The 20,121-nt window shown below is 35.3% G+C and overlaps 1 protein-coding gene across 1 annotated transcript in view; it reads right to left on the bottom strand.

Annotated features, from left to right (window-relative positions):
* BMP5 (bone morphogenetic protein 5) overlaps positions 1 to 20,121 on the bottom strand; it is a 125,455-nt gene that overhangs the window by 65,766 nt on the left and 39,568 nt on the right. The window lies entirely within an intron of this gene.

The following is a 20,121-nucleotide window of genomic DNA, read 5'->3' as shown; positions in this document are numbered from 1 at the left end:
AAAACAGAAAAACCTCAGACTCATAGGTGTTCCCAGTTAAAGGAAATTCCACAAACCAAATGCCTTAGTTCAAAAGGAAAAAAAAAAAAAAAATTCTCTGGGGTTTTATACAAATTCCAGAATCCTGAATAGAAAGGCCATCCAAAAATGTTTTAAAAAGAGAAGGTTGTAAAATGATTAGTAGTATGTATCAAGCACCAGAACACAGAAGGGTTCATGCATGAATTAGGAATATGCTACAGAAAACTCAAGAATTCCAGGTGAATTCATCAATGAGATTTATCACAACCCCAGGAAGAAAACAGGAAGGAGGGATGAGAAAGTGCAGGTACCTAAGGACTTTGTTTATGACATTTCAAAGGTCAAGTAAATGAAATAAAGTTATTCCTTCAAGAAACATTATTTCTAAAATGTCTTCTCCTGAAGAGTTTTTATCTCCTTTCAGTAAGTGAAATGTTTCTTCTTTTATTTTTCTTAAAGCACTTTTATAAATTCCTAGAGAATGTTACCCCCTGTTGCAGCATAGAGCTTCCCAAAGACCTCTGTTTGTTCTTACTCAGAATTGAGAGCGGAACGTATCTTCACCCTTCAGCAACCTTCCTACCAAATGAAGTCAGAGAACTTTTCTTTTGGGAATATTAAGGAATTCTGAAGAATTTTGGAATTTGTATAAAACCCCAGTGGGTTTTTTTTTTTTTTTTTTTTTTTTTTTCTTTTTTTCTTTTTTGAACTAAGCCAGGAATGGCTCTGGGGAACTGAGGCTGAGAGAACGCTGTATACCAGGACCAGATGGGGTTCATATCAGAGAGGAAGCTTATGACAATGGAACCCGCAATTCCTAGCCCTCATCCTCCAAAATAGTCTCTGGTTAATTTTCCCCAGAGGAGTAGGAGATGGTTTGTGCAAGCATGGAGCTCATCTCTACTCTCACCTCAGACACCCAAGCCATTATACAGGAAAATGTAAGATGCACTTCAAAGCATTTTTGTCCTGTGGAACTTGGCAAGGATGGTGCTCTTATCTGACTCGCACGGTTATACACCAACTCATATGCTTTATGCAGTTTTATTTTTAAAATATCATTATCTTGGTTCTAATAGAGATCCATTCCCAGGGGGATTATTAGTCGACATTTCCATAAATAAGCAAGAAAACCCCATTTTTAAGATATAGTTTTTACTCCATAATTTAGATGTTTTCTCTGTCTAAACTTCTGCTGGTGATAGTGCAGATTGCTGTGAATAGATCTCCTTTAGCTGCCTTCCTTCCATTCTTACGACTGAGCCCTGTGAGAAGGAAAGTGTAAGTGCAGAAAATACCTTCAAACTGGATGTCTAATAACAGAAGTGCATTCATGAATATTAACTAGCCACAGCTTTCCTTTTCAGGGAACTAAATTTAATTTGTGGATTCTTGTTATTTTCTGATCCTAACTTTAAATAAAGTAGATGACATTATATAAAAGTATTTTAAAAAGCATTTATCATATTTCAGGCACTGTTCTAAGCATTTTATAAATATTAACTTATTATGCTTTATAGCAATCTTTGAGGTAGGTTCTATTATTGTCTTCATTTTGCAGATGAAGAACTTAGGAGGCATAAGAAATAAATACCTTGCCAAAGCATTTGAACCCAGGCATTCGGTGCCAGTAAACTATGTTTCTTAAATGTCAAGATATGCTGTTTCCCTTTGTAGACTATTACTTTGCCTATTTTACTTAGTATTTATGCTTTAATACAGATCTAAAAGCTCACATTCACAAGTCCAAAGTCAAAAAAGCTCTGAAAAATCAACGTTTAGTTTCAAGCTCATTTGGCAGAAGAACCAGAAATTGACTGACGTGAGGCTAAACTCTCTATCCCACTTTACATGAATATTTATTGCTTTGCTGCAGAAATGTTAATGTGTTTGACTAGATGGCACTGTCCCAGACCCTGCCTGAAGAGTTCCATGCTTTACAATACAAACAGCAACCAGCCATACAAAATACATTTTCTCCATTTTGAAAGAGTATATGAAATTTAAAGTGATAACAATCATTATTCAATTTTTCATTGTCAACAATTAGTTTTACATCTGAAATGTAGACCAAAAAAAAAAAAAAATCTGTATTCCTGGAAATAAGGGCTGAGCACTGAGGTTCTTAGGATCCAATCTAAAGCATGCACCTGCATAATGCAGATGAGTATTGAATTCATGCTATGTAAAGTCATTTACTGTTCTGGAATCCCCTGTGAGATGTTAGTGTAATAAAGTGGAAAGCTAGTATTTCATTTGTTATTATAAAATTTCAGTTTTCTAACCCAGGCAATTTAACTTAAACCCTTAAGGAGACCAATTTTCAAAGATTTTAATAAAATGTTATATTAAATATACCACACAGAATAAAGTTGCTTCACAGATTTTGTCCAGTGATACAAAATCCTATATCCTACCACTTTGGATCATAATTGCACCAGTAAATTCCGTGAGACATGTTGGAGTGACTAATGGAATAAGACTTGTACTTATATAGCCTCGCACTCCTAACGGTGCCCACAAATATTTGACAAGGTAATCTCAATTACCTCAAAGGGCAATGCTAGGGAGGTGGCAAATATTAATATCCCTGATTTAAGAAAGAGAAATTGGGTGATGACAGCTGGGTGGTAACAGATGTCTGTCTCTTAATACCCATTATAAATCTTTGTTCTGTATCTATGCCACCTATATAACAACATCCTATGGCTCTGGATTTAGAAATTAGCTCATTATTAGTACAGTTAAGCCATGTCTTTCAGCAGAGCATGCAAAAAAAAAAAAAAAAAAGTGTAGAATAGTGTAGAGAATAAGGGATTTGGTCACCAATGTGCAACTGGTACCTAACACAATAACCTAATTCAGGTAAGTGTTCTAAGAAATATTGGTTCAATGAAAGAGTGCATGAATGGATCAAAATCTGGTTCCTTCTTGTGTTACTTTGCCTGAGCTGCTATAAACAAATACCACAGACTGATGGACTGAAACAACAGGCATTTATTGTCTCACAGTTTTGGAGGCTGGAAATCCAAAATGTAGGTATCGGCAGGCCATGCTTTCTCCAAAGTCTGCAGCATTCTGGTGGTGGCTGGTTGGCAATCAGTAACAGTCTCTGCCTCTGTCACATGCTCATCTTTTTCCTTCTGTCTCCTACTCACTCCTACTACTATGTCCAAATTTTCTTTGCTTATAAAGACTCCAGTCATATTGGATTAAGGCTCACCCTAACTCACTTTGGCCTCACCTTCTTCAAAGATCCCATTTATAAATGGGTTCACATCCACAGGACTGGGGTTAGGACTTCAACATGTCTCTGTGGGGGACGATTCAATCTGTTTCAGTTTGCCCTTTGGACCTCCAAAAGACATGTTCTTCCCATTTGCAAGATAAATTCACCCCACCCTAACATTCCAAAAGCCGTAAGTAGAGTAACAACTCTAGGTCCAAAATCTCATCAAAATCAGTTATGGGTATGGTCCATCCTGGGGCAAAATTCCTCTCCTTCTGTGGACCTGTGTGACCCAGAAAATAAAGTTGTCTGCTTCTAAAATACAATAATGGGACAGCATTGGTTAGATATTCCTACTGTTAAAGGGATAAATCGAAAGGAAAACAGAGATAGTGGGTCCTAAGCAAGTATAAAACCCAGCAAAGAAAATTTCATTAGATTCCAATTTTGAGAGTAATGTGGCTCCAAGCTTTGTCCTCCAGGTCTGCTGGAGCAGGCAGCCCCACCCTCTCTGAGCACCAGGGCAGTGATCTCACCCTTTCTAAGCACTGAGGTGGCGGCCACACTTTTCCCACACTCACCAGGACAGTGGCCCCTCTCTCTTGGCCTGGGGACATATCTTCAGCCCAGACTTCTGCTTCCATGGTTCTGCCCTCGAAGTCATTCTTCATTTCATCTTCTTTCTGTCACTTTCAGTTCAGGCTAACAGTGTTTCTCTAATGCAAAATTTTCAAAAGCTTTGTCGTTCTTCTGTGCATTTTGAGGAGCCCAAGCCATGAGACAAAAAGATCTTCCACAGATCCTTCCTAGATAATTGTATCTCCATCCCTCTGACTTCATCTGCCACGATTGATTGGATCCATGAGTTATATGCCTATTTTCTTTAGCAAATGGTTGTTCAGCCACACCCTCACACAGAGCTCTGTTTTCTGGAACCTCACCTCCCAGGAACTCAAGGAGGGCTCTGGTCCCACTGTCAGAATATGCTATCTGGATAGACTGAGAATATTCCAGATCATCACATGCAGGATCCTTTTAACAGTCCAGTGCTCAGTTTATTTTTCTCTTGTATTTTACTGTAAGCAGTAAGAAGAAACTTGGCTTGGAAATCTCAGCTACAAGTGCTTACAAGTCCCACTTTCAGTTCAACACTAGGACATAATTCAAACAAGTTCTCTGCTACTTAAAACAAGGATCACCTTTCCTCCAGTTCCTAATAACACAATTCATTATTTCCTTCTAAGGCCTCACTGGGAGCTCTTTTAATGTACAGGTTTCTACAAGCATTCTGCTCATGCATCCTCTAAGATGATAGAAACTCTCTATAGCTCTCCTCAGTTCCTTCTAAGCTCTCACCAAAATTTCCTTTAATGTCCATGTCTCTGTCAATAGACTCTTTAAGGCAATTACTTTTTCACTTCAAAATTCTTCCAGCCTCTACCCATTATGCAATTCCAAAGCCACTTCCATCTTTAGGTATTTTTCACAGCAGCAACCCACTTCGAAGTACCAAGAACTGCCTTAGTTTTTCTAGGCTGCTCTTAACACAATACCATAGACTGGCTGGCTTAAACAACAGGTATTTATTTTCTCACAGTTTTGGAGGCCAGAAGTCTGAAATGAAAGTTTCAGGAGGAGCATGCTTTCTCTGAAGTCTGAAGCACTCTGGAGGAGGCTTGCTGGCAATCCATAACTCAATCTTTGCCTCTGTCACATACAATCTATCTCGTTCTGTTTCCTACTCATCCCTACAACCGCATCCAAATTTCCTTTACTTGTAAGAATTCCAGTCATATTAAATTAGATTAATCCCACCCTGATTCAGTTTGGCCCCACTTTAAATAATAACATCTTCAAGGAGCCTACTGACAATGAGTTTATTTCCTTGGGACTAGGGGTTAGGACTTGCACCCTTATCTTTGTAGGTGACATTATTCAATATACAACATTTCTCTTCCACTGTCTTGATAAAGTATTAACCTCAGCATTATGCTACTTCTACTCCCACCATTGACTGCAGGCATGGTAATTTATCTAACCATCATTTCCAAGACACTTATTTCATTTAATCCTCCCAAACTTACTTAAGTCCATAAGTTTCTATTACTTTTTCAAGAGGCCACAATTTATAATTGGGAGAGAACAGATTTCACCCTAAGGTCAGGATTTCAGTTCCCAAGCCCTCATCAACATAACTCTGAGGTGTACATAATTTTCCTTAGAAAGCTGATTTCTTTCATTACTTCTTCTCCTCTTCCCAAAGAAGTTCCGCTCCTGGAGCGCTGCTCAGAGGGGATGTCCACTCGCAAGCACTCTGCTCATTCTTCTAGGACAGCCCCCACTCTGTCTTAGCTAACATGTGTGATTATATTCAATATCTACTCTGATTCCATTCTATCTAAGGAAATTCTGATGCAAAAAAGTGAACAGATTAGTAACGAATTAATATAAAGTATGTAATGTCTTCATAGTATGCAATGTCATACTCTTACTATGACCATATTTTGAAAGCATGTAACTCTCAACTGGATCTCTCTATACCCCAACATTTTCTCTGCTAGACCCCCCCCAAATGCAAAACTGCTAAACAAATGAAAAGGGAAATACATGTACATTTTACATTCTTTAAATGACAGCTTTTAATAGGAGAGATCCTTGTCTTGCTCAAATTGTAATAATTCCAGTAAATAGTAAGCAGTCTCTTTCTCCATATATTATAATGTGTTATAACCCTTTGCAATGTGAACTGGTTTAGGACATTTAAAAGATAAAGAAGTAAAGAAGAAGAAAAAGTTCAGAAAAAAATGTTACTTTTGTTTTATTGATTGACATTAAGTTAAGTGTTCAATTCTTTTAATTAATTCTTATGTATATGTTACGGCAGCTAAATACCCTTAGTTTCATAAATGATTTTTATTACATACCTAAGAAAATCTGTATGACCAGATGGAAATTTGAAAGACTCATTAAAACCATTCCTATTTGGTGATAGGAAAGTCTCTTAAATACTGGACAAATAAAATGAAACAAACAAACAAAAAAACCCAACCAAAAGCAAGAGGGGAACTCACTTAAACCAGACCCAGATTGTCAAAGGGGACAGAATGACCCTAGTATTAAGACATACTGAGATAAGGAAGTTAACACCTTTCTCTAGCACACAACATTCCTTTATTCCAAACCACAGATACCATTTATCTCATGTAAGTAAGATAGAGCATTTAGGAACAAATATAACTAGAGTGAAAAAACACCTTGCATCAATCCATTCACCTATGAAAATTGGATTGAGAAAGAGAACACAACAATCTTCCTAAACAGATATTTTTATATCTTCTGACATATCTTACAAGATCAATAGGCTAAAATTTGCCAAGCAACCATATATAGACTACATTAATGCCACATGCTTTTCTTTCATTGCCATTTCTGCACATGCATGCTCTGAAGATTGCCAGGTGTAAGCCAATGAATATCACCATAAACATAAGAAAAAGTAAGGCTTACAGTGATAAACTTTATGTATTCCAATGGAGGGGATCATAGGATCATACTAAGTATTAGCATGTGAAATTATTCCTTTCAAGTAAGTCCATCAGGATAGTTATTTATTTATTGGAGCTGATGGTTGCCAACAGAGCTCTCTAAAAAAAAAAAAAACAAGGAGCTGTTTAACTGCACACATGCACACAAACACATGCAAACTCACAGAAAATAAACCATCAAAATATCAAAATTGCAACAAGACTTAAACAGTTTACCACTCAGATCACGATCACGATGCTGAGAGTGGATATACCTCCTTCTTGTTCTAGGGGGCAGGATTTTATGTACTCAAAACATTTCCATCTGTGTGAAACTACAGAGCTACCTAAAGCAACAGAAAGCTCAACTACACTGACAGAACCAGAGAAATAATTTATTATTATATTTTTGTTTTAAAAAGTGATAACATCAAAGCACACAAGAGATGAAATACGAGTTGAAAGCTTCACATTCTGTGATTAATGGACTGATAATGAGAAAAGAAAAAAAAAAAAAAAACAGTATTGCCTTTATATAAGCACCAAACTATATCCTAAATTGCCAAAGTTCTGCAAGGATTAAACTTCTTGTGTTTAAAGACGTACACTGAAGTCTTTTATTTTTAAGCTATAACTAAAGAGAAGTTAATGACTGCAGTGGTTTTTTTTTTCCAAACAGAGACCTCTCTGAATGACTTTATCTTTAATAGAAATTGGATAGAAATGAGCTGGGTCAAATATTTTCATGTCTACAATATCTGAAGAGTAGAATTAATTAACAGAGGATTTCAGTTTTATCTATTTAGTGATTTGTCTGCAGTGTTAAGGAGATGCATTCATGAGCAATCAGTCTTAATCTCCCACATAAGAGCTGTAACTTGCAAGACACAAATAGAATCAGTAGCTGCAAGGCAAAGATAGAATTGTCCCAGGAGTCTGGCCAGCTGTTGAAAAAATACAGATCATTGTTTGCTGCTGAGTGCAAAAATCATTAAGAAATCACTCATAGAATTATTACTTATCTGGGTTGTATTTTAAGAGAAAAAGAAATAAAAGCAAAGATATGTGATTACCAAGATGTATCATTTTGCAAGACATCCTTCATTGACTCTCCACTGAGCGACACAAACTTGGTCCTATAATGACCTCTTCATTGGGCAGTGAATGCATTTGTACATGTTTTCCATGAATGGATACCAGAGTGTGATAAACTCCAGATTCCAGAAGTCCTAAGAGCTTCTTTCACTACAACAATGAGTACGGTATCTGGTGGGTTTAGTAGTGGAATGTGAGGAATAGTAAAAGTTTATTGGACCCAAGTTTTTCTAACTTCAAACCTGATTTGAATCAGTTTATTACTGATCAACATTTTCCAGTATTCACCTCAATACATCCTACAGTGTAATAATTAAGGAAAGGAACTTACTTTATTAAAATAAAAAACACTGAGGACAAAGGTTTTGGAAGAAAGTTGAATGAATTAATTAATGACTTCTCAATAGTCATCTCCTATTCCCAACCTGATACTTTTGCTCACCATTTCTTCTAATTAAAATGCCTTTTCCCAATTTCTAAGGTTCAAATCCCATCTCTACTTAAAAACTCCAGTTCCAATGCCACAAAGACTACTGTGAATTTGCTATTCAAATCATTTCTCCTGCTGGGAACCCCAAAGATCTTTTTCTTTACCTGTCTTTTTGAAAATGCAGATGACATAATCATGGTTAAGCATGCTAGGTTTGAAGTTAGAAAAACTTGAGCCCAACCTTAGTTCCCTTACTTGTTAGTAGAATGTGATATAGGGCAAGTTATTTAAAATCCTTGTGCCTTTATTTGCTCATCTTTAAAAGGGGGTTAGATAATAAAAGTTCCACTCCATAGTGTTGTTGTAAAGATTAAATGACACTTCTCCTATGGAGATAGACATAAAGATAGAGAGAGAAGGAGAGAGAATCTTAACAAAGTTCCTGGAGCATAGCAAGTGCTCACAAAACAGTAGCTACCATGATATTAGTTATGTTCCACTTGCATTATAATTACCGGTATCACCTCATATTTACCCTATGAGTGCTGAAGATACTTGAAAGATGTACCTGTATTTTCTTTTTGTTTTGTTTTGCTTTTTATCTTTGTATTTTCCACATACCCCAGACTTTTCATATAGAAAATTGTCAATAAAAGTTTAATTATACAAAATTGCTACCTGACTTAAATGCCAGCTTTTCATTGTCTGAATAACATTTTCCTTATATGACTATTAAGAAAGGGGATTAATATTATTATCTTCTATAAAATCTTGTTATAGCAGAATTAAAAAAAAGAACATCAGGATCCATTGCTACAACAGTGGATAGATATAAAAGATAACATTTACTTGATATCTTGCTTAAATATTTCATGTCTACAAGATAGAACCAAATATTAGCACATATTTACATTTTTTGACTTTCATATAATGCACAGAATCATCAGTTCAATCAAATTTGCTGGTTCTGACACAACTGCTCCTTAAAAGAATCATAAAGTCACTTAGTTACTTTTATCTCTGAGTACAACAATGTATCCTAAACTATAGAAAATATTATTTCTATTATAAGCATTCTATATTAAAAATATTAATTTGAATTTTAAAATAGATATTCATCTTTTATGGGTTAAATATTAAAATTAAACCTCAAAAATTACTTTAGAATACCCACAGAAGATGGTATCATGTCTGGTTTTCTCATTTTGTATAGTTCATGAATAAATGTTACTTAATATTTTTGATGAGTGAAAAAACAATATACAACTAAAGGATTTAATTCAAGCTATGTACAAACATTTGAGAAAATTTTATGATTGCCTGTAAAGAATCTCCATACTGACACAACTGTCTGATAATCACCTTTTGGTAAACATTTAGTGCTTTTGTTTTCTTAAGTGGAAATATCTGTGGGTTTTATAGACTGCCTGGCAGCTAGAGGTCACCCAGCCTAATCTCACCAGATTTCACTAAGTGACCTCATGAATTCTTCTGCTTCAACAGTAAAATAAACCAGTTCATTTTTAACCACCCGAAGGTGATGGAGATTACAGTAAGTCAATATAAAGTAAAGAACCCTCCTTTACATCTTGAATTCAGTGAAAGATGGTTTATCTACAGTGAATATTTGTGGTTATCTGACAAAAACAGGTCAAAGGTTCTGTGAATTTTCTTCTGAAATTGCTCAGTGCCTTCTCTAATGACTGGTAATTGAAAACAGAGACTGAGACTATCCAATGTGGTGGGTGACAGATAAGCAGATTAATTCCAATACTTGGTTACAAGGCACTAAAATGTCATGGTTCACCGGAATTAGCTATTGTGCTACTGTGAAAAGACAGCCATCAAATGTCTATTATCCCCTTAATAGCTCTTTCCCAAGCTTGAAATGCATTATCATTTCCTTAGGAAACCATATAAAGATAAACTCAAAATCATTTAAACCAAAATGTCAAAGTGGAGTCATTCACCATAAGTATATCAATATCTAGGATTGTAAAGAAAAGTTTTTTTATACCACATTATTAGTGTGTTCTCTGTTCATTTTGGAGACACTTAGGAATATTCTGTCCAGAAAAAAACAAGAAATTTTACTCAAAGGAACATGTTTTCTATGCCCAAGTTAACAAAGAATACTTGAGATTTAAAAAAAAAAAGAAAGAAAACTTGGCAATTGTCTTAAATTTGTTCAGAATTTCTCTATGAGAAAAAGGAAGTGGGTTTAAAACAGAATTTGCCTGGTTTAAAAGATATGAGATTTTTTTGTAGCTAAACAAGTAACTGTTTTAAATTTTAAATTGGTATGACAACTTTTACAGAGTTCACTAAAGTTCAATTTGTGATTGTTCCAGTTTGCTAATGCTGCCATTTTGCAAAGCACCAGAAATGGACTGGCTTTTATAAAGGGGGTTTATTTGATTACACATTTACAGTCTTAAGGTCATGAAGTGTCCAAGGTAAGGCATCAACAATCGGGCACCTTCACTGGCGTATGGCCAATGGCATCCAGAAAACCTCTGTTAGCTGGGAAGGCACGTGGCTGGTGTCTACTTGTTCCCAGGTTGCATTTCAAAATGGCATTCTCCAAAATGTCTGTGTCAGCTTCCAACAGCCATCTTCAAAATGTCTGTCTCAGCTGCATCTCCTCTCCAAATGTCACTCCCAGGTGCTTGCCAAAATGTAACTCTTAGCTGCTCTCCAAAATGTCACTCTTTGCTGCTCTGAGGTCCTTCTGTGTGTGAACTCCTTTATACAACTCCAGTGGGTGGGGTAACACCTCCATGGGAATTATCCAATCAAAGGTTTCACTCACAGTTGATTGAGTCACATCTCCATGGAAACACTCAATCAAAGGATTCCAATCTAATCATCACTAATATGTCTGCCCCCAGAAGACTGCATCAAAGAACATGGCTCTTGGGGGACATAATACATCCAAATTGGCACAGTGATTCTATCTGTCATTTTGAAATGAAACCAAACTATAAATTCTGTCCCCATCCACCTTGGGCTAAATCAGTGAACTTTGGTACATGGATGGAGGTCATAAAGAAATGTGATTATATGTATTATTAGAGCCACAATTACTTAGTTTTATACACTTTTAAGAAGATAATAAAATTATCTATCTTTCTATCTACTCTATGACTAATTTAGGGGTAGCTGATTCATCTGTTTTGTTAGGACAAGGACCCCAAGTGGCCATTTGTGGCACAAGTTTGTTTCCCAAGAAGTGGTAATTTATTTGCTTTCTGTCTCACTCACTAGATTTTAAGCTTCACAACAACAGAATCTTTATTTTGCTTACTACTGTGTACCCAGCAACTACCTGAATCCCTGGCACACAGAAAGTGTTCAATGTATATGCGGAATGAATGAGTGTAAGAATATATATCTACTGAGAGAGTTCATGAACAAAAGACTTGCCCTCCGAGAATTGCTAGGAAGTTCTTCAGGTTGAAAAGAAAAAACAACAGAGAGTGGCTTGGATTGGATTGTGAAGAAGTGTGTTTATAGGTGGGGAGGGCATTACTACTGACCCAATAAAAATAAGAGGGTCACAAAAGAATACTATGAACAGCTGTATAATAACAAATTAGACAAACAATGAAATGACACACAAACAACCTACACTGGCTGTAGAAGAAATAAAAGACCTAATAGACCAATTACAAGTGAAGAGATTGAATTAGTCATCAGAACCTGCTAGCAAAGAAAAGCCTAGGACCAGATGACTTCACAGGTGAATTTTGCCAAACATTTCAACAAGAATTAATCCTCCGCAATCTCTTACAAAAAGTTGAAGAGGGAATACTACCTAACTTATTCTATGATGCCAACATCACCTTAATACCAAAGCCAGATAAAGATACTATAAGAAAAGAAAATTACAGACCAATATCTCTTATGAATACAGATGCAAAAATCCTCAACAAAATAGTAGCAAACCAAATCAAACAGCATATTAAAAGAATTATACACCATGATCAAATGGGATTTATCCCAGGCATTCAAAGGTGGTTCAACACAAGAAAATCAATTAATGTAATAAAACATATTAACACAACGAAGAGTAAAACCGAATGATCATCTCAATTGATGCAGAACAGTCATTTGAAAAACATCCAACATCCTTTCTTGATAAAAACACTTAGAAAAATAGGAATAAAGGGAAACTTTCCTCAACATGATAAAGGGCATAAATGAAAAACCCACTGGTAACATCATACTCAGTGGTGAAAGACTGAAAATTTTCCCTCTAAGATCTGGAACAAGACAAGGATGCCCACTGCTACAACTTGTTATTCTACATTGTCCTGGAAGTTCTAGCCAGAGCAGTTAAGAAAGAAAAGAAACAAAAGGCATCCAAATAGGAAAGGAACAAATAAAACTTTCACCATTAGCAGAAGACATGATATTATTTATAGGAAGTCTTGAAAAATCTACAACAAAGCTACTAGAGCTAATAAATTCAGCAAAATGGTGGGGTAAAAGATCAACACGCAAAAATCAGAAGTGATTTTATACACTAGTAATGAGCAAAACAAGGAAAAATGAAGAAAAAATCTGGTTACAATAGCAATGAAAACAATAAAATATCTTGAAATAAATTTAATGAAGAATGTAAAGAACTTGTACATGGAAAGCTAAAAAACTTTACCAATAGAAATCAAAGGAGATTTAAATAAATTGAAGGACATTCCATGATCAAGAATTGGAAGACTCAATTTTGTTAAGATGTGAATTATACCCAAAATGATTTACAGATTCAATGCAATCCCAAAGAAAATACCAACAGTCTACTCTACAGAAATGGAAAAGCCAATCATCAAATTTATTTGGAAGGGTAAGGGACCCCGAATAGCCAAAATCATCTTGAAGAAGAACAAAGTTGGAGGAATCATACTTCCTGAATATGAAACTTAATACAAAGAAACAGTGATCAAAACAGCACGGTTCTGGCACAAGGATAGATATGTTGACCAATGGAATTGAATTGAGAGTGCAGAAATAGACACTCACATCTATGGCCAGTTGATTTTTGACAAGTCTGTCAAGTCCACTTAATTCAGAAAGAATCATTTCCTCAACAAATGATGCTGAGAGAACTGGATATCCAGATAGAAAATAATGGAGGACTCTTATCTCATACCATATAGAAAAATTAACTCAAAATAGATCAAAGACCTAAATGTAATAACCAGGACTATAAAACTAGATGAAAATGTAGTAAAGCATCTTCAGGATCTCATGTTAAGCAATGGTTTCACAAACTTTACACCAAAAAGCACAAGCAACAAAGAATGTATAGATAAATTGGGCTTCATCAAAATTAAAAACTTGTGTGAATCAAAGGATTTGATCATTAACATGAAATACAACCTATTCAATGGGAGAAAATATTTGTAAACCACATATCTGATAAGGGTCTAATATCTAGAATATAGAGAAAAATCCTACAACTCAACAATAAAAAGACAAGCAAACCATTACTAAAAACTGGCGAAAAGACTTGAATAGACATTTGTTCAAAGAGGATATGCAAATGGCCACAAAGCACATTGAAAAGATGCTCAGCATCATTAGCCATCAGGGCAATGCAAATCAAAACCACTATGAGAAAGCATTACACACCCACTAGAATGACTACTAATAAAAAACCAGAAAATTACAAGTTCTGGATAGGATGTGGGGAAATAAAAACATTCATTCATTGCTGGTAGCAATATGAAATGATGCAGCTACCATGGAAGGCAGTTTGGCAGTTCCTCAGAAAGCTAAGTATAGAATTGCCATATGACCCAGCAATACTGCTGTGCTGATTTGGATATATTATGCCTCCCACAAAAGTCATGATCTTTTAACCCAATCTTGTTGGGTGGAACCTCTTGATTGAGTGTTTCCATGGAGATGGGACTCACCCAACTGCAGGTGATACCTTTGATTAAATTATTTCCATTAAGGTGTGGACCCCACCCACTCACGGTGGGTCTTGATTGGTTCACTCGATTACTTAAGATAACTCAAGAGCCAATACAGACACTTGCTGACACATAGAGATGTTTGGAGATGCAGACAGAAGGACATTTGTAGATGTTAAGCTACTAGATGAAGCCCAGAGTTTTCCCCAGAGAAGCTAAAAGAGGACCCCCAGACACTTAGAGAGAAATGCCCTGGTAGAAAGAAGCAAGGACACAGTGGAGCTGAGAGAGAGAAGCAAAAACAGAAGCCCAGAAACAATTTGGAGAAAGCCATTTTGAAAGACAATCCAGGAGCAAAGAACAAGCAGACACCAGCCGTGTGCCTTGCCACCTGACAGTGGTATTCCAGATGCCATTGACCTTCCTTCAGTGAAGGTATCCTCTTGTTGATGTGTTAGTTTGGACACTTTTATGGACTTAGAACTGTAAGTTTATAACCTAATAAACCTCCTTTATAAAAGCCAATCCATTTCTGGTATTTTGCATAATGGCAGCATTAGAAAACCAGAACACCTGCTATTACATATATACCCAAAAGAATTGAAAGCAGGTACTCAAACAGATATTTGCACACTGATGTTCATAGCAGCATTATTCACAATTGCCAAAAGATGGAAGCAACCAAAGTATCCATCAACCAATAAACAGATAAACAAAATGTGGTATATATAAATAATGGAATATTATTCGGCATTTAAAAGGAATGTTCTGATTCATGTGACAAAATGGATAAACCTTGAAGACATGTTGAGTGGAATAAGCAAGACACAAAAAGACAAATATTGTATAATATCACTGATATGAAATAAATAAGATATGCAAACTCATTGACTCAAAATCTAGAGTATAGGTTAGGGGATAGGGAATGGGGCATTAATGTTTAAATTGTACAGAATTTCTTTGGGGGTTGATTGTTTTGGTAATGGATGGTGAGGATGGTAGCATAACACTGTGAATACAGTTAACAGCACTGAATTATATATGTGAGTGTAGTTGAAAGGTAAAATTTTAGCTCATATATATTTTACTAGAATAAAAATTAAAAGAAAAACAGGATTTGTGGTGGTTTAGAACTGTATTTTTCCCCCAAAAATCATGTTCTTAAAGATAATCCATTCCCATGGGTGCAAACCTATTTTAAGTAGGACTTTTGATGAGGTTATTTCAGTTAAGGCATGACCCAGGGTGAGTCTTAATCCTCTTACTGGAGACCTTTATAAGAGAACAAAATTCAGACAAAATGAGAGAAAGAGACAGGAGCAAGAAGCTGGAAACAACGGAACCTGGAAGAGAAGGAAGAGCCCAGCAGATGCTGCCACATACCTTCCCATTTGACAGAGGAGGCAAGGATCACCAGCAGCCAGTTTGGGGAAGAAAACATTATCTTGATGATTCCTTGTCTGGATATTCTCATAGCCTCACACTCTGAGCCAATAAATTCCCATTGTTTAAGCCAACCCATTTCATGGTATTGGTTTTGAACAGCTAGGAAACTAAAACCAGACTGTACAACACAGTGAACCCTATTGTAAACCATGGACTATAGTTAGTAGTACAATTATAAAAATGTTCTTTCATGAATTATAACAAATGTACCACACCAATGCAAGGTGTTAATTATAAGGAGGTATATGGGAACTCTGTATTTTGTACATTTTATGCATGATATTTCTGTAAACCTGCCACTTTTCTAACAAAAAAAATTATTAATTTAAACTAAATAAATAATAGTATTAGTCCTAACAATATATTTATTGTGGCTTTTCTTCTCTGAAAGCAATTTCAGAAAATAATAACTTACGTAGAATCCTAATATCATATATTTATTTTCGTTGCACACTAGGTATGCTGGTACTTTAAAACACATGCTAGACTAATAAAATCTCTGTGTTGCTTGGATATATTACTTTTGTAGAAGGAGATATAGGTAATTGGAAAAATAAATGATAACACTACTTTTATCTTACAATTATTAATAGAATAGTATTTAAAATAATTTGCATAATAAAATGTATTTGTGCAGTTTTTTAACAAATGCTATAATTCCTATGTCCTCATTGACTTTTGCCTATGTCCATAAGAAGACTAAAGAATTTCATTTCTCCAAAATATTTATATATAGCATATTCAAATGTTTGGTAACACGTTTAGTACTCTTTATCTTTCATCTAAATTATTGAAAATAGTGGCTCCTTTCAAAAACATGTTTTGTTTTCATGAATTTCTTTTTATTTGGCTGTTTTACTGCTTTTATGTAATCTAAGTTTTTCTAACATCATCCTTGAGAGTGAAAGTTCATTTAATTATTTAAACTGTGGGTTATGTGAGTCAATAAAATGTATTAAAATTTTTTTCTATAATCAGATACCTACTTCAAAACATGTGTTAGATTTAATAAAGATGTAACAGGTGCTAGATACAATAAAGAAATCACACAATCTTCCCACATTTCACTGAATGTAACCACATCATAATCAGAGTCAAGGGATCCTTAGCAGTCTCAGGTCACAGAATATTATTATGAATAGTCTCATATTTTGGTTGATCTGGTTTCATACTCTCGGGCTTTCTTTTGTAGTGGGAGTTTAGGTCAACCACAAAACTCAGAACAAAATTTAGCTAAGACTCATTGAGCAGTATCTCTGGTCTAAACTTCAGAAACACTCCAAGAGTCTTAAGATGTACACCTGTAAGGAACAATAAGTCTTTTGAGATCCATTTCAAACCATTTTATTTTAGATTCAACTTTAATAATATTCTGAGTCTCCAATTTTATATTATCAGATGTCCTATTTTTTATGCTTTTGTTGCTAAAAGATGGAATTTTCCTAGTGTTATTTAATAATCCATCCAACTATCCCCTAGTACTGTTATACAAAGAGCAAAATTCAGCAATAGGGAAAGCTGAATACCAACATGATTTAAACAACATATTTCTCAATATGTGGAAGTGGTGGTACATGGTGCCTCCGGAAATGAATATAAGGTATTTGGGGTTAAAATAAGGAAGTTTGGGTATTAGATATTTATGAAGCAGATGGATTCTTAGATCTCCCTCTGGGATCTGTGCTCCTGAGTGACTATCCAAGCCCACATCAGCAGAAGTTTAAAAATTTACTTTCTGGATACAGTTAAATAGAGGGCCCTTAAATGGTATCACTAGGCACAATTGAGAGTCGGGTACTATACTCAAAACAGAAGAACAAGGCAAACATATGCAGATCGAATGTTGAGTTTCCACGCTGCTTTCTCTACTTGATTCCAAGAATGTTGACAGTCAGCCATTTACCTTCCAGGCAAGAGAATGAAACAGTCCTCTCTTTGACATCTTGACCAGTCCAAGAAGAAACACTAACACTCAGTTTCTGAAAAATGACAAAGCCAGAATATCTTAAGAAAATGATACTGACAAGTTCCATTCATATGCTAAGAGCTTCTAATCAATGTCTTAGCCATTCACTACTAAATAAGAGCAGATAACTAAAGATTACCAGATATTTGATATTTGATAGATTATTTGATAAATCTTCTAGTTTGAAAGATATAAACAAAAATAGATTAAAATAAATAGAACTTGAAGGAACTTTTAAAAACTTACTAAAAACTGCCGTAATATTCTTAGAGAGCTAAGTGAAGCTATTGTACCCATGAAACAAGAAAAGGATGGTGTAAAAATAAATATTCAAGAGCTCTTGGAAATAGAAACACGATAGTAGAAATGGAAATTTCAGTTTGGAATATTAAATTGAGGAAATTTTCAAAAAGAAAAGCAATTAGTCAAAGGGGTTGAAAATAAGAGCAGAAGATTAAAATATATATATATATTAGTCTAGAATTAGTCCAAAACCCAAATAATTGTGGTTCAACAGAAAGAAAATCATCAAAGAAATGCAATTCAGTGATCCAAAGTATGCAAGTCTCAAGATTGAAAATGTCTATTGTGTGCCTGGCTCAATGGGCACATATTATTGTGAAATTTTGGAACAATGAGGGCAAAGAGACTATTCCAGGAGTTTCCAAAGACAAAATACAAGTCATGTACATAGGGATCGAAAATCAAAGTGGATTTAGTTTTCTCAAAAGCAATATTGTAACCTAGGAGACAGTGGCAATACTTTCAGCATCACAATACACAATTATTTCCACCCTAGAATTCCATATTCAATTAAACTATCCATAAAATATGAAGGTTTAGAACTTTCAGTCATGGGAAGCATCAAAAATTTGATTCTCAAAAACCATTTCTCAGCAATTTCCTGCAGAACGTGCCCCACCAAAAGAAGAAAGAAACCAGAAAGATGTGGGCTACAGGAAAGAGAAGGTGTAACAGGAGAGAAGCAAAGAGAATTCCCAGGATGATCAAGAAGGGAGATCTCAGGATGACAGTTGTGCTCCAGACATAGAAGGCAAACAGACCATATAGGAGCAATGTGACTCAACAGAAAGGTATGTTAAGGGCTGATTTCACAAAGATCGCATCCGTCTTTTGTACCATCCTTTAAAACTGACAAAGCCTAGACCAGACTTTTACCTATAAATAACTTGCCTGACATGTTCTAATAACGTTTCTGCTCTCTCCTTAAAGTCCTGCCTGGGTCATCGGAGAATACCACTTCTTCCCACAGAGGTTTACTTTTTTGCCCTATTCCTGACAGCTGGCTGTTGACTATGGTAAGTCTAGAAGCTGTAAATAAAGAAAAGCTCCTACCTCTTTACTATGTTTGAATGAGTTGGCTGGACCATATCTGACATCGCCACATTATAGCCCACAATTCCCAGGACATTACTTCCCCAGAAGGGAGGCTTTGAAAACTCAAGTAGACTCAACCAGGCTTTGACTCAAAGGTTATGTTTAGCTCCTTTCCTGGGAGCGTTCACCAAAGCACCTTTCCTTAAACATCTAGCTTTTGCTGGCTTCTGTACGTTTTCATAGTAATCACTTTCACATTTATTTATATGTTAAATACTTATAGTTTATATTTTATAATTTGTTTTATAATGATTATAAAAATAATAATTAGTAACTAACATTTATGAACCATTTTGTTATATTGCCATAGTCTTATTTAATATAATACGTATTGAGAGTTGAAAGAGGAAAAGAGAGAAAATAGCTAACATTTACTGAATGCTTATCATTCAGGCACCATGTTAGTCACAGAAGGGCAAGGTCAGAGGGAATAAAAAGTTATCTTCCCACAGGCAATTGTCCAATTACTTTCTGCGGTAGCTTGATTCTAAAAGAAACAAAGATCATGGAAAATAACATGCAACTGGTGTTAATCAAATTAGAGTGTGAATTTTTATTTTCATCTGTGATTTATGTTTTGCTTGCTGAAATATGAAATTTTCCTGCTCTCTTAAAGTCACTATAGGCTATATTTCATAAGCAGGAGTTTCCTTTCCTCTTTCCCTGAATCCTGCTTTTCATTCACTCCTAGTTACATTATGAGAAAAGAATTCAATAAAAGTAAATGTTATCAATGTTACCTGCTTTAGATTGATAAGTAAAACTAAACATTCATATGTTTAACATTACTTGCCTCTTGTCTCTGGCATAGAGAGACACCTTTTTTTTTTTTTTTTTTTTTAGGATTCTGAATTGCCTCAAAGGAAAACCTGCACTCAGCTGATTCATGTGTTTTTTTTTTTTCAGATCTATATCCACTCATTTGGATTATGGCTATATAAAATTCAATGCAGCTAACATTTATTAAAACTTTGCATGTGGAAGATCCCATACCAGGTGCCATGGGGAATATAACTCCTCTCCCCCAAGAAAAGTAAAACTAATAGTTCGTATACCCTCGTTGATTTAATTTTATAAATAAAAGAGTATGT

Source organism: Choloepus didactylus, chromosome 7 (assembly GCF_015220235.1).
Source record: "Choloepus didactylus isolate mChoDid1 chromosome 7, mChoDid1.pri, whole genome shotgun sequence".
In the NCBI taxonomy this organism is placed as follows: Eukaryota; Metazoa; Chordata; class Mammalia; order Pilosa; family Megalonychidae; genus Choloepus; species Choloepus didactylus.
Note: the sequence above shows the minus strand (reverse complement) of the source record. Positions and strands in the feature narration are given on the sequence as shown.